The sequence below is a fragment of the Lagenorhynchus albirostris genome, chromosome 1 (assembly GCF_949774975.1).
Source record: "Lagenorhynchus albirostris chromosome 1, mLagAlb1.1, whole genome shotgun sequence".
Lineage (NCBI taxonomy): Eukaryota > Metazoa > Chordata > Mammalia > Artiodactyla > Delphinidae > Lagenorhynchus > Lagenorhynchus albirostris.
In genome coordinates, this window is record NC_083095.1 from 25,018,721 (window position 1) to 25,032,661 (window position 13,941).

General features: G+C 39.7%; 1 long non-coding RNA gene across 1 annotated transcript; it reads right to left on the bottom strand.

The window, feature by feature from the left end:
* Window positions 1-5,861: 5,861 nt before the first annotated feature.
* LOC132529584 (uncharacterized) lies at window positions 5,862-11,709 on the bottom strand. Its single transcript, XR_009543505.1, has 4 exons — window positions 10,190-11,709; window positions 8,988-9,119; window positions 8,793-8,852; window positions 5,862-7,327 (listed from the first exon to the last, which is right to left on the bottom strand). It is a non-coding gene; the product is annotated as an uncharacterized LOC132529584 (long non-coding RNA).
* Between the last annotated feature and the right edge of the window lie 2,232 nt (window positions 11,710-13,941).

Consider the following 13,941-nt stretch of genomic DNA (forward strand, 5'->3'; position numbering starts at 1 on the left):
GTATGCTTCATTGTGTGATTTTGTCTGTATAGCTTTGCTTTTACCCTTTGTCATAGGGTTCTGGCTGTTCATTTTTTTTTTTCTTTTTTTTTGTTTCTTTCTTATTTTTCTTCTGAGCTGTGTGGCTGTCAGGGTCTTGGTGCTCTGGCTGCACGTCGGGCCTGAGCCTCCAAGGTGGGAGGGCTGAGTCCAGGACATTGGACCACAAGAAACCTCCCAGCCCCACTGATAATATCAGTCAGCAAGAGCTCTCCCAGAGATCTGTGTCTCAACACTAAGACCCAGCTCCACCCAATGACCAGCAAGCTCCAGTGCTGGACACCCCATGCCAAACAACTAGCAAGACAGGAGCACAACCCCACCCATTAGCAGAGAGGCTGCCTAAAGTCATACTAAGTTCAAGACACTCCAAAACACACCACTGGACGCAGCCATGCCCACCAGAAGGAAAAGATACAGCCCCACCCACCAGAACACAGGCACCAGTCCCCTCCACCAGGAAGCCTACACAACCCACTGAACAAACCTTAGCCACTGGGGGCAGACACCAAAAACAATGGGAACTACGAACCTGCAGCCTGCAAAAAGGAGACCCTAAACAAAGTAAGTTAAACAAAAGGAGAAGACAGAGAAATATGCAGCAGATGAAGGAGCAAGATGAAAATCCACCAGACCAAACAAATGAAGAGGAAATAGGCAGTCTACCTGAAAAAGAATTCAGAGTAATGATAGTAAAAATGATCCAAAATCTTGGAAATAGAATAGAGAAAATACAAGAAACGTTTAACAAGGACCTAGAAGAACTAAAGAACAAACAAACAATGATGAACAACACAATAAATGAAATTAAAAATTCTCTAGAAGGAATCAATAGCAGAATAACTGAGGCAGAAAAATGGATAAGTGACCTGGAAGGTAAAATAGTGGAAATAACTGCCACAGAGCAGAATAAAGAAAAAAGAATGAAAAGAATTGAGGACAGTCTCAGAGAGCTCTGGGACAACATTAAACGCACCAACATTCGAATTATAGGGGTCCAGAAGAAGAAGAGAATAAGAAAGGGTCTGAGAAAATATTTGAAGAGATTATAGTTGAAAACTTCCCTAACATGGGAAAGGAAATAGTCAATCAAGTCTAGGAAGCACAGAGAGTCCCATATAGGATAAATCCAAGGAGAAACACACTGACACATATTAATAAAACTATCAAAAATTAAATTCAAAGAAAAATGATTAAAAGCAGCAAGGGAAAAGCAAAGAATAACATACAAGGGAAAACCCATAAGGTTAACAGCTGATCATTCAGCAGAAACTCTGCAAGCCAGAAGGGAGTGGCAGGACATATTGAAAGTGATGAAAGGGAAAAACCTATAACCAAGATTACTCTACCCAGCAAGGATCTCAGTCAGATTTGATGGAGAATTTGAAACTTTTACAGACAAGCAAAAGTTAAGAGAACTCAGCACCACCAAACCAGCTTTACAACAAATGCTAAAGGAACTTCTCTAGGCAAGAAACACAAGAGAAGGAAAAGACCTACAATAACAAACCCCAAACCATTAAGGAAATGGTAATAGGAGCATAAATATCAATAATTACCTTAAATGTAAATGGATTAAATGTTCCAAACAAAAGACACAGACTGGCTGAATGGATACAAAAACCAGTCCCATATATATGCTGTCTACAAAAGGCCCACTTCAGACCTAGGTACACATACAGACTGAAAGTGAGGGTATGGAAAAAGATATTCCATGCAAATGGAAATCAAAAGAGAGCTGGAGTAGCAATACTCATATCAGACAAAATAGACTTTAAAAAAAAGATTATTATAAGAGACAAAGAAAGACACTACATAATGATCAAGGGATGAATACAAGAAGAGGATATAACAATTGTAAATATTTATGCACCCAACATAGGAGTACCTCAATACATAAGGCAAATGCTAACAGCCATAAAATGGAAAATCGACAGTGACACAATAATAGTAGGGGACTTTAACACCCCACTTTCACCAATGGACAGATCGTCCAAAATGAAAATAAATAAGGAAACACAAGCTTAGAAGACACAGTAGACCAGATAGACTTAATTGATATCTATAGGACATTCTATCCAAAAACAACAGAATACACTTTCTTCTCAGTGCTCATGGAACATTCTCCAGGATAGATCATATCTTGGGTCACAAATCAAGCCTCAGTAAATTTAAGAAAATTGAAATTGTATCAAGTATCATTTCCAACCACAATGCTATGAGACTAGATATCAATTACAGGAAAAAACCTGGAAAAAATACAAACACATGGAAGCTAAACAATATACTACTTAATAACCAAGAGATTACTGAAGAACGCAAAGAGGAAACCAAAAAATACCTAGAAACAAATGACAATGAAAACACAATGACCCAAACCTATGGGATGCAGCAAAAGCAGTTCTAAGAAGGAAGTTTACAGCAATACAATCTTACCTCAAGAAACAAGAAACATCTCAAATAAACAACCTAAACTTACACCTAAAGCAATTAGAGAAAGAAGAAAAAAAAAAAAACCAAAGTTAGCAGAAGGAAATAAATCATAAAGATCAGATCAGAAATAAATGAAAAAGAAATTAAGAAAGCAATAACAAAGATCAATAAAACTGAAAGCTGGTTCTTTGAGAAGATAAACAAAACTGATAAGCCATTAGCCAGACTCATCGAGAAAAAGAGGGAGAGGACTCAAATCAATAAAATTAGAAATGAAAAAGAAGTTACAACAGACATCACAGAAATACAAAGCATCCTAAGAGACAACTGCAAACAACTCTATGCCAATAAAATGGACAACCTGGAAGAAATGGACAAATTCTTAGAAAAGCACAGCCTTCTGAGACTGAACCAGGAAGAAATAGAAAATATAAGCCGACTAATCACAAGCATGGAAATTGAAACTAATTAAAAATCTTCCAACAAACAAAAGCCCAGGACCAGATGGCTTCACAGACGAATTCTATCATTTAGAGAAGAGCTAACCCCTATCCTTCTCAAACTCTTACAAAATATAGCAGAGGGAGGAATGCTCCCAAACTCAGCCTACGAAACCACCATCACCCTGATACCAAAACCAGACAGAGATGTCACAAAAAAAATTACAGACCAATATCACTGGTGAACATAGATGCAAAAATCCTCAACAAAATACTAGCAAACAGAATCCAACAGCACATTAAAAGGATCATACACCATGATCAAGTGGGTTTTATCCCAGGATTGCAAGGATTCTTCAATATATGCAAATCAATCAATGTGATACACCATATTAACAAACGATAAAAATCATATGATCATCTCAATAGATGCAGAAAAAGCTTTTGACAAAATTCAACACCCATTTATGATAAAAACTCTCCAGAAAGTGGGCATAGAAAGAACCTACCTCAATATAATAGAGGCCATACATGACAAACCCACAGCCAACATTGTTCTCAATGGTGAAAAACTGAAACCATTTCCTCTAAGATCAGGAACAAGACAAGGTTGCCCACTCTCACCACTCTTATTCAACATAGTTTTGGAAGTTTTAGCCACAGCAATCAGAGAAGAAAAAGAAATAAAAGGAATCCAAATGGGAAAAGAAGAAGTAAAGCTGTCACTGTTTGCAGATGACATGACACTATATATAGAGAATCCTAAAGATGTTACCAGAAAACTACTAGAGCTAATCAATGAATTTGGTAAAGTGGCAGGATACAAAATTAATGCATAGAAATCTCTTGCATTCCTATACACTAACAACAAAAAAATCTGAAAGAAAAATTAAGGAAACAATCCCATTTACAATTGCAACAAAAAGAGTAACATACCTAGGAATAAACCTACCTAAGGAGACAAAAGACCTGTACTCAGAAGACTATAAGACACTGTGAAAGAAATTAAAGATGGAGAGATATACCATGTTCTTGGATTGGAAGAATCAACATTGTGAAAATGACTACACTACACAAAGCAATCTACAGATTCAATGCAATCCCTATCAAGCTACCAAAGGCATTTTTCACAGAACTAGAACAAAAAATTTTACAATTTGTATAGAAACACAAAAGACCTTTAACACCCAAAGCAATCTTGAGAAAGAAAAATGGAGGTGGAAGAATCAGGCTCCATGAGTTCAGACTATATTACAAAGCTACAGTCATCAAGACAGTATGGTACTGGCACAAAAACAGAAATATAGATCAATGGAACAGGATAGAAAGCCCAGAGATGAACCCTTGCACATATGGTCACCTTATTTTTGATAAAGGAGGCAAGAATATACAATGGAGAAAAGACAGCCTCTTCAATAAGTGGTGCTGGGAAAACTGGACAGCTACATGTAAAAGAATGAAATTAGAACACTCCCTAACACCATACACAAAAATAAACTCAAAATGGATTAAAGACCTAAATTTAAGGCCAGACACTATCAAACTCTTAGAGGAAAACATAGGCAGAACACTCTATGACATAAATCACAGCAAGATCCTTTTTGCACCTCCTAGAGAAATGGAAATAAAAACAAAAATAAACAAATGGGACCTAAATGAAACTTAAAAGCTTTTGCACAGCAAAGGAAGCCATAAACAAGATTAAAAGACAACCCTCAGAATGGGAGAAAATATTTGCAAATGAAGCAACTGACAAAGGCTTAATCTCCAAATAAACAAGCAGCTCATGCAGCTCAATATAAAAAAAAAAAAAAAAAAACCGAATCCAAAAATGGGCAGAAGACCTAAATAGACATTTCTCCAAAGAAGATATACAGATTGCCAACAAACACATGAAAGGATGCTCAACATCACTAATCACTAGAGAAATGCAAATCAAAACCACAGTGAGAAAAAAAAAACAAAAACAAAAACAAAAAAAAAACACAGTGAGGTATCACCTCACATGGGTCAGAATAGCCATCAGCAAAATTTCTACAAACAATAAATTCTAGAGAGGGTGTGGAGTAAAGGGAACCTTCTTGCACTGTTGGTGCGAATGTAAATTGATACAGCCACTGTGGAGAACAGTATGGAGGTTCCTTAAAAGAACTAAAAATAGAAGTACCATATGACCCAGTAATCCCACTAGTGGGCATATAACCTGAGAAGACCATAATTCAAAAAGAGACATGTACCACAATGTTCACTGCAACATTATTTACAATAGCCAGGACATGGAAGCAACCTAAGTGTCCATTAACAGATGAATGGATAAAGAAGTTGTGGCACATGTATACAATGGAATATTACTCGGCCGTTAAAAAAAAGTGAAATTAGTTATTTGTAGTGAGGTGGATGGACCTAGAGTCTGTCATACAGAGTGAAGTAAGTCAGAAAGAGAAAAACAAATACCATATGCTAACACACATATATATGGAATCTAAAAAAAATGGTTCTGAAGAACCTGGGGGCAGGACAGGAGTAAACATTCAGATGTAGAGAATGGACTTGAGTACATGGGGAGGGGGAAGGGTAAGCTGGGACGAAGTGAGAGAGTGGCATGGACATATATACACTACCAAATGTAAAATAGATAGCTAGTGGGAAGCAGCTGCATAGCACAGGGAGATCAGCTCGGTGCTTTGTGATGACCTAGAGAGGTGGGATAGGGAGGGTGGAAGGGAGGCGCAAGAGGAAGGGGATATGGGGATATAGGTATACATATAACTGATTCACTTTTTTATACAGCAGAAACTAATACAACATTGTAAAGCAATTATACTCCAATAAAGATGTTAAAAAAAAAAAGGAAGAAGACATACTCTCACCAGTCCAATCAACATCATACTGGAAATTGTAGTTAATGTAACTAGGCAAGAAAAAGAAATAAAATACCTACAGATTGGAAAGGAAGAAATAAAAATGTCTTTATTCACAAACATAATTTTCTAAATATACAGTCCTGAGAAATCAACAATAACAACAACAGCAAAATTCATAGAAACAGTAAGTGAGTTTAACAAGGTCACAGGCCACCAGTTCAACGTTCAACACACAAAAATCAATCGTAGTTTGTTTGTTTTTTTTTGGCTGCATTGGGTCTTCATTGCTGTGCGCGGGCTTCCTCCAGTTGTGGCGAGCGGGGGCTATTCTTCATTGTGGTGTGAGGGCTTCTCATTGTGGTGGCTTCTCTTGTTGCGGAGCACAGGCTCTAGGCATGCGGGCTTCAGTAGCTGTGGCTAGCAAGGTCAGTAGTTGTGGCTCACAGGCTCTAGAGCGCAGGCTCAATAGTTGTGGCACATGGGCTTTGTTGCTCCACGGCATGTGGGATTTTCCCAACCAGGGCTCAAACCCATTTCCCCTGCATTGGCAGGCAGATTCTTAACCACTGCACCACCAGGGAAGCCCCAATCATAGTTTTAGACACTAGTAAAAATACATACCATTTTCATATTTCATATTCAAGAAAAATAAAATACTTATGTATAAACCTAACAAAATATGCATGGGACCTGTGAGTTGAAAAAACTACAAAATGCTGATAAAAGAATTCAAATTTGGCCTAAATAAATGACAAAACATACTCTGCTCACAGACTGGAAAACTCAGTATAGTAAAGATATTCATTTTTCCCAGATTGATCTATAGATTCATACAATTTCAGTCAAAGTTCCAGCAGGATTTCTTTTTAAAGAATTGGGCAAACTAATTCTAAAATTTATATGGAAAAGCAAAGAAACTAGAATAGTGCTACGGACTGAATGTTTGTGTACCCCTAAAATTCATATGCTGAAACCCCAATCCTCAGTGTGATGGTATTTGCAGATGGAGCTTTGCGGAGGTCATGAGAGTGGAGCCCTCATAATGGAATGACTGCCCTTAGAAGAACAGGCAAGAGAGAGTTTACTTCCTCTCTCTTTCTTCCATGTGAAGAATACAGCAAGGAAGCCAGCTATGAACTAAGAGGAGGCTCTCACCAGCCATGTTGACACCCTGATCTCAAACTTCCTACCTCCAGAACTGAAAAATAAATGTTTGTTGTTTAAGTCACTCATTCTGTGTCATTCTGTTTTAGCAGCCCAAACTGATGAAGACAAATAGCTAAACCAATCTTGGAAAATGAAGAGTAAGGTTGGAGAAGTCACACTACCCGAATTTTAATACTCTTTATAAAGCTACAGTAGTCAAGACATGGAATTAGCAAAGAAATAGACATGCACGTATCAATGAAACAGAACAGAGTCCAAAAATAGCCCCATACAAACATGACCAACTCTTTTTTTTTTTTTTTTTTACAAAAGTGCAAAAGCCATTCAATGGGGAAAGGGCAGTCTTTTCAGCAAATGGTACTGGAACAACTGGACATCCATACGCTAAAATAAAAAAAACTGAACTTCAACTTAAATTTCACACCATATACAAAAACTAACTCAACTGGATCATATATCTAAATATAAAATATAAAACTACAAAACTTGTGGAAGACATGGGCAAAATCTTTGAGATCTAAAGTTAGGCAAAACATTCTTAGATATGACACAAAGTATAAAGCATAAAAGAAAAAAACTGAAATTCAGATTTCTTCAAAACTAGAAACTTTGGTCTGCAGAAGACACTGTTAAGAGAGTGAAAAGACAAGCTACAGACTGGAAGAAAATATTTTCAAGTCACGTGTTCAACAAAGGGCTTGTATCCAGAATATATAAAGAATTCTCAAAACTCAACAACAGGAAAACAAGTAGCACAATTTAAAAATGGGCAAAGGACTGAAATAAACACTTCATCAAAGAGGATATATGGATGTCAAAAAAATGTTCAACATTATTAACCATTAGGAAAATGCAAATGTCATAGTGACATACCGCTACACACATTAAATGGCTAAAATAAAATTTTAAATACCCAAAATGCCAAGTACTGATTAAAATATGGACTAACTAGAACTCTCCCACCTTGCTGATAGGAATGCAAAATGGTGTGGCCACTCCAGAAAGCAGCTTGGCAACTTCTCACAAAGTTAAACGTACACTTACCATATGACCCAGCAATCCAACTTCTAATTATTTACCCTAAGAAATGAAAACCCAAGTTCACACAAAAACCTGAACACAAATGTTTATAGTGGCTTTATTCATTATTGTCCCAAACTGGAGGCAACCTAACTATCCTTCAAAAGGTGAATGGATAAACAAACTGTGGAACAACCATACAGTGGAATATCAACCACTCAGCAATAAAAATGAACAGATTTTAATGCACACAACAACTTGAATGAACCTCTAAGGTATTATGCTGAATGAAAAAGCCAGTTTCAAAGGGTGATCTACTATATGATTCCCTTTATATGACATTCTCGAAAACACAAAACTATAGTGATGGCAAACAGACAAGTCAGTGGCAGAGGTTGGAGGTGAGAAAACAATGTGACTAGAAAGAGCTAGCATGAGGGACCACTGTTTTAATTATGGTGGTGGTTACATAAATCCATATATGTGTCAAAATTAATAGAATCGTATACACACAAAACATTAATTTTACTATATAATAATTTTTAAATAAAATTTTAAAAATAAATACTAACCTATGAGACAGACAAGCTATACCAACTCGAAGCTAAGAATACATTGTTTTGCAGTCCCTTCCCTGATCCTTGCAAATAGTTTGCAAGATTCTCTCAGGCTGTGAGCTACCACAATACGTTGAGCTTCAGGGTTCAGAAGCCAACCTGGGGCAGATTGCTACCCTATTTGAGCACCCAACTATTGGGTTCTCAAGAATTTTAGCAAATAAATTAATTGGAAGATGATTCTTAGCATTAAATAATGATTCTTCACTTACCAAAAGGTTCCTTTGCAATGAGAACTGTCTAGTCCCCTTCAGTCTGTATAGATTGCAGACCTAATGGCAAAGAAATAAAAAACCTAAATGGTTTTTTATTAAGCAATGGAAACCACTGCTTATTGAACTGAAGTGATGCCCTACACAATCCTAAACTTAGTAGGTAAAGCAATGAGAAAATTGAATGAAATTTACCAATGTTTGAGGTACACAAAAAATTTTAAATCCAGCCATTGTCTGCAAGATGTATTCAATAGTCGCTTGACCCAGCATGCAATGAATTACAGGCACAGTGGTTGGAGAATCATCATCTAAAGTCTGAATTGCCTTCTTCCCAAAACAGAAAGAGAAAAGTGGAGTTATCTCACTTCTCTGCTCCTTTTCCCAGCCTCTCTCTTTCATCATTATTCTCACGGAGGAAATATCACAAACCTACTGTCAAGACTCTGCAGAGAAATTGGAGAAGCTTTCAGGCCTCTGTCCAGAAGACCCTCTGACTATCTTATTTAATTCTCCCATCAAACCATGAAATAGGTACTTATATTGTTTACGAATGCTTTTGGCTGCAAGGAACAGAATAATCAATTCACAGCAACATTAACAAACAAGGGTTCATTTTTCTCACATGAAACTTGGGTCGTTAGGCTTTGTTTTAGCTGCTCCATGATGGAGGACCCTGAATAGGTGTCTCCACATTCTCCTGGTCTCTTGGGAATAAAATTGCTGCCACAGCCATAGCATTAGTCAAGAAATTTCCATTGTAGGAAGCAGGGGGCAGCATGAGCGGGGGGGGGGGGGTTCCTCCCACCAATCAACTTCACATCAAGAAGGAAGCAGGTGGCAGACAGAATAGAGATGCTCTTTGTCTGCCTTCTCATATCAGGGAGGGAAAATGCCAGAACTACTCCCAAAATGTTCCCTTTTCAACTCATTGGCCAGAACTGATCACATGTTCACTCTAGGATCAGGACCTAGGCCCACCTCCCCAGAAATCATGGGAAGTGACACCTGAACAAAATTGATATTCTGTTGGCAAGGAAGAAAAGGAGGCCATAAACATTGCCTGCCATGGTACAGTTACTATTTCCTCCTTTTTACAGATGAGAAAACTGTGGCTTAGAAAAGATAAGAGACTTGCCCAAGGTCACCCAGCTGATAAGTGCAGAAGCCAGATTGCAAACCCAAAACTGTCTGGCGGCCAAGCCTGTGCTCTCAACCTCTGTTAGTACCTCTTTGGAATGCAGTTCATGTTGTGATCAATTCCTTCCCTCCCTGAGGCCGCAAGCCAGGAGGGCTAGTAGAGATTGCACTGCTAATGACTATGCAAGTCTTAGAAAAGAGAACAGAGCAAGAGTCCCACTGTGGGTCAGCATCTGGGTCATCCTGAACCTGCTTACCTGATGGCAGGGGAGAGCATGTCTGTGAAATCTCCATCTTCCTGTGGCTCTGTCTTCCTTGGCCTCTCCCCACTGGCCTCCATCTTCCTCTTTGAAGAGGCCCTTAGAAACCATCCAGGGGAACAGAGCTGGGTAAGGGAGCTGGGTTGGAAATTCTGCCCCTCTGGCTTGCTCCCTGACCCAGCCACTCTGGGCTGCTTCCTTGGCCCTGTTCAGTTTGCTCATCTTCTCCCTGCTGATTTTCCTAGGGACCCTGATATCCAAAATAACTCAAAAGTCACCATATGTGACTCTAATGCATACATATCCTCCCTTAAATGAGGGCTGCAGACTGTATTTATTTCAATGAGAAAACAAATTAGCAGGTAATAAATTGTCCCTCTTTTTCTGTGTTCCTAGTGGGCCCCACAATTAGCAAGAACCAACTGTCACATTAATTTCACTGTCAGGGACCAGCACTAAGGGTGACATCATACTGTTCCCTAGCCTGGGTGGGAAGTAGGCACACCTGTGGCCCTGAAGTGGACCAGTGGGGAAAGGGAAGTGGACACTATTCATGTACAGGTTCCATGTCAAATCCTACTGTGTTTTTTTCTGGGCTGTTTCCCAAGAGGAGAGAGCTGGGTCTCTAAAAACTTAAAGGCATTATGGTTTCGGGCACAGGCACAAATAGATTTTCCAACACTGGTTATGTTCTCAACACACTGCTGGTACCTCCATCCCTGTTTCAGGAGGTCTTGTAGGGAAAGAGCATCTTGTTGTGTTTAAGTAATGGTCTCTCCGTTCCAAAAGAATTTCTGCAACATTATTGAGTGGGACAAGGAAGGATTAGCAAGTCCGCAGATTATCTGAGCAATAAAGATATACTGCCATAGGCCTTTTCATTTGGAACTTAGTCTTGGTCAATATCAGCATCTTATGGCAAGTCGATAAATCCCGGTATCAACCGCCGTGGAAGAAGTGTCAACACCTGCTGCCGGCAACTTAGTTTATGGTGAATCAAGACCTTGAACGAGGCTTTAAATTTGCTGATGCCTTTTTCTGTGGGGTTTGGTTTGTCGCGGCTCACCCAGCCAGATCGATTCGATGCGTCGTGCTGGGGAAGAGGAAAAGGTTTGTGGCTCTCAGAGTATTAGCAAGTTCATTTCACACTGATGCTGTGACAGAGGCCAGGGGAGGGTTTACAGAGGCGGCATTCATCAAGCTGGCTGGTCGTCCACGACATCCCTCAGCTTGGAGCCGAGAGACAGGGAAGGCGGGCGCTGATGGCTGGCAGTTCATAGGGAGAATTGTGGCTTTCTTTGAGAGAGGACATGTAGTGAAAAGGGGGTGGGATCCGGAGGCTCTGATGACTCCCACGCTAGGAAAGGAGCCAGCTCTCAGGAGCTGTTTGGGTCTAAGGGCATTTTTCCCTTCCTGGAGAGTCTGTGGCAGACTGACTGCAAAAATGGCCCTAAGTCTCCATCCTTCCCACACCACTTGCAATGTGACCTGGTAGTTCTTCTCATCAAGAAGTTGAAACTATTTCCCCGTTCTTTAAATCTAGGCTTCCTTGTAAGTTCCTCTGACCAACAGAATGTGGGCAGCAACATATCAGCTCCAAACTAGGCCTCTAGAGGCCTCACCTACTCCCCTCTCCCTCTCCCTCTCCCTCTCCCTCTCCCTCTCCCACTCTCCACAACCCCCCTTTCTCCCTCTCCTGTCATGAGAACACCATCAGCTAGCCTTCTGGAGGGGAGAGAGCATGTGGAGAAGAGCCAAGTCTCCCCAGCTGAGGTCATTCTGAACCAATCAGCCTCCAGCCAACCTGACCACAGATGCTGAGCCCAGCTGAGCCCAGCCCAGATCAGCAGAGCCATAAGCCTGTGAGCAATGATAAATGGTTATTGTTTCAAGTCAGTGAGGTTTGGGGGATTTTTTTTTTGTTTTTTTGGGTTTTTTTGGTGGGGGATGTTTTTTTATGTAGCATTATTATGTCAATAGATAATTGATACATGGTTCATCCAGTTGTTTTAGTAACCAAAGCAATGCCCAGGAGAAATCACCCCAGGCCGTGAACTTCAGGGTTCCTGACTCTCTGAGGACCAGAGTTCTACAAACTGGTCTAAGAACCTGAAGTCTGTATACACTATGTACATGCAACAAAAACTCCACAAAGCCAGTCCATGCCTTCCCCCAAAAATACTGACAGCAAAAGGCCATACACATTTCCCCAATTTAACTTAATCTTAGGGGTAAATGTAATGATCTCCAAGACAACCAGGCCAGATCTAGCTCCAGGACTCTGAACAACACTTCTTTTTTCTGGAATGGATAGACAAGTACCAGCTAGCCCCCACCTCCCCACACAGCCTCCCTAAGTCAGTGAAATATTTTCTGTAAAATGGTAAAATTTCTACTGCTCCTCTAATAAATTACCACAAATTTAGTGTCTTCAACAATATAAATACATTATCTGCTTGTTCTAGAGGTCGAAGTCGGACATGGGTCTCAGTGAGCTAAAATCAATGTGGTGTCAGGGCTGCCTTCCCTTCTGGAAGTTCTAGGGGAGAATCTGTACCTTATCTTTCCAGCTTCTAGAGGTTGCCCTCATTCCTTAGCTCATGGCCCTTTCCCCCATCTTCAAAGTCAGCAACAATGGATTGAGTCCTTCTCATGTCACATCTCTCTGACCTACTCTCCTGCCTCACTATTCTACCTTTAAGGACTCAGGTTATTAAATTGGACAATCCAATAATCCAAGATAATATCACCATCTCAAAATCTTACCCTTAATCATATCTTCAAACTCCTGTTTGCATTATAAAGTAATGTAGTTACAGTTTCCAGGGATTAGGACATAGACATCTTTGGGGGCCATTATTCTGCCTCCCACAATTTCACTGTGATTTTGTATAATAAAGATTGAAAGACAGGAAGCTTTTGTTTTTCTCAGACATCTTCATAGAACTGAGGGGCCTACACCTGGAATTCTATAAAATGGGATCATGTTAGAAAAGAAGGGAGAGATGGAAATGAACCAGGATCAATAGTATCCCCTAATTCATCCACAAAGTTGCAGGGCATCCTACCCTCCATGAAATGGTGATCTCACTACTGAGGAAGCAGTAATTCAAGGGCAGGGTTAGATAGCTTTATTCTACAAGGAACACAGCTCTTCAGGATGTCATAACCCTGAACAGAACTGCCAGAAAACTGTTGACACCTCTCATGGCAATTCCAGAAAGGCGATTCAGGAGCCATGGCAGACTCTGAAACCAATGAGGTTCTTTCCCCACTTACTGAACCCTGTGCTAATAGTTGAGGGGTTGCAGAGATGGATCTGAAGAGATTCTGCCCTCAAAGGGCTTACAGACTAGAGATTATACAGAACAGGCATTTAAATAAATGACGGTTACAATTTTTAGAAAGAGAAAAGCATCACAAGAAATAAACAGATAAAATGTGATGAAAGTTCGGAGCAAAAGAAGATGGGAAGAGTGCAGAGTGGATAGGAAGAAGAGGAGAAAAAGAATAAGCTGGGAGGGCATTCTGAAAGAATTTAAGGAAGCACAATATAAATTAAAGTTATAAACTTTATGGTTTAAGCTGGGGTAGACAAAGTTTTTCTGCAAAGGGGCAAACAGTAAATATTTTAGGCTTTGCCGGTCATATGGTCTCTGTTGCAACTACTTAACTCTTCTGATGTAGTGCAAAAGCAGCTAAGAAAGCATGTGAGCATGGCTGGGTTCCAATGAAACTTTATTTATAAA